Raw genomic sequence first — 2,033 nt, forward strand, 5'->3', positions numbered from 1 at the left:
AGCGGGACCCTACCCAGAGAAGCAGTGATGCCTGAAATGGAGGCAGAGATGGAGCAGCTGGGGACTTTAGACACAGAGAGGGAGAGGGGCTGTGTGCTGTCGACCGGGGTGTAGGCTTGTATTGTATACCCTTTGGTTGGTTGATGATACATGGAGGGGATTATATAGGATGAATGTAAAACTAATGTTCTCCCATGTAAACTATCACATAATTCACAATAGAATATTAAAAAACAAAAAAGTTCCCCTTACTTGGTTCTTGCTCTAAATATGGGAATTATCCAATATTTCCTCATACTCTTCTCCAACCCCTGAAGATGGTTTTGAATTTTTCACACACAGCCCATAATCTTCCACTTTCTTTCCGGGATCTGTGATCATTTTAGCTACATCTCTACACCCCCAAGTTCTGCCCTACTTTCTCCACCAACTACCATATTCCTAATCCCACTGCTATCAAGTAGATTCTAATCCATAGCGATCCTATATGGGGTTTCCAAGGCTATGAATCTTTACGGTAACAGAAAACCTCACCTTTTCCTGACTCGCTGTTGGTGGGTTTGAACTGCTGATCTTGGGGGATGAGTAATGGTCTTAATGCCCCAAGTCAGCTTCCCTGGAGTTATCTACTTGGATCATTCTTAACTATCAAGTTCCTCTAATGTATTAGTCACTTGTTAAGTGTCCAGGAGTTGGACCCGACTCAGGCATCCTGTATAGGGTTTCTGAGAACTGGCTGGTCAAATTTAAACCGCCAATCTTGTGTTTAGCAGTCCAGTGCTTATCCCACAAGGACTCCATTATTAGTGATGCTTTTTTCCCTTCTGTAAGAAACATTGTTGATAGCCCGGACATTGCCTCAGTCCCTCTTGGGCACTAACGGATCAGTAAAACCCCTGACTAGGACCTTACCCTGATGGGTCTCCAGAGGGTGAAATGGGATGCACTGCCTTATCCAGTATGAGGTCACGTATGAGGTCACTGATGAGTTATCACAAGTGCTTACTGACAAATACTCAAGAACTCCAATCTGTACTGGGTTTAGCAATAATGAGGCTTTTAAATTTGATTTTGCAAAATTGGGCACCAAACCCAGAAGACACCAGCAGACGCACAGGGCCGCCAGTTTGCAAAGAATTTTATATCCTAGTTTGAGAAAGTCCCGCACCCCCCTTCCTCATGGATGGAGTACTATGGGGTTAACAATCTTTCCCAGACATCACCTTAGTGGTTGCATTCTTAGTTAAAGTTCCTAGTCAGCAGAACAAGTTCCTTCCCCATTCCCTGTGAGCTTCTACTGTTACACTAACCACCAACTTTCTTGACACCCCCACACACACCTCCACACCCCCCTAACCCCTGTCATTCCTGAAGATGGAGCATCCTAAAAGTTATTTTTCACACTTCCCTCACCAGGGAAGGTGCAGCCATAATTATCACTTAAGGCAAGTGCTCAAGTCTAGGCAGTGAGGAGAATTTGCATCCCGTAGACAGGCTGCCAGGCCCCATTAGTACCCTAAGGCAGAAGGGAGGGGCACACAGCAACTCTGGGTCTCTCCCACCATGGGGTGTGTTCTTCTCACCTCTTAGCTGAAGGAGACACCCACTTGCTTCTGGGGTCTCAGTGAGTCTGCAGCTTTTGGCAAGAAGTAGAACCACTCCCTCAACACTTTGTCAAAGAAATACCAGCCCTGAGGCATCAGGACGGAGGACAGTTTCCTGCCGCTTGGCTGACTTTCCTCTCAGTTGCCCCTAACGGTCAGCTGTTTGGTTTAATTTACTGGATTCATTTTCCTCAGCTGTATGGTCTCTGCACTCATCACTTGCCTGCCATGGAGAGAGAGAAAAACCCTAAGAACAAAGGTGTCCCACCTTTGTCTTCAAAGACACCTTGTCCTGTCCTCCTTCTAGGACCACAGGATCATCCCAGCCCATGTATGTTGTTGTTAAGTGCCGTGGAGTCGGTTCCGACTCATAGTGACCCTGTACAGGGTTTCCGAGGCTGTAAATCTTTACAGGAGCAGAAAGCCTCA

The sequence above is a fragment of the Chrysochloris asiatica genome, unplaced genomic scaffold, assembly GCF_000296735.1.
Source record: "Chrysochloris asiatica unplaced genomic scaffold, ChrAsi1.0 scaffold00127, whole genome shotgun sequence".
Lineage (NCBI taxonomy): Eukaryota > Metazoa > Chordata > Mammalia > Afrosoricida > Chrysochloridae > Chrysochloris > Chrysochloris asiatica.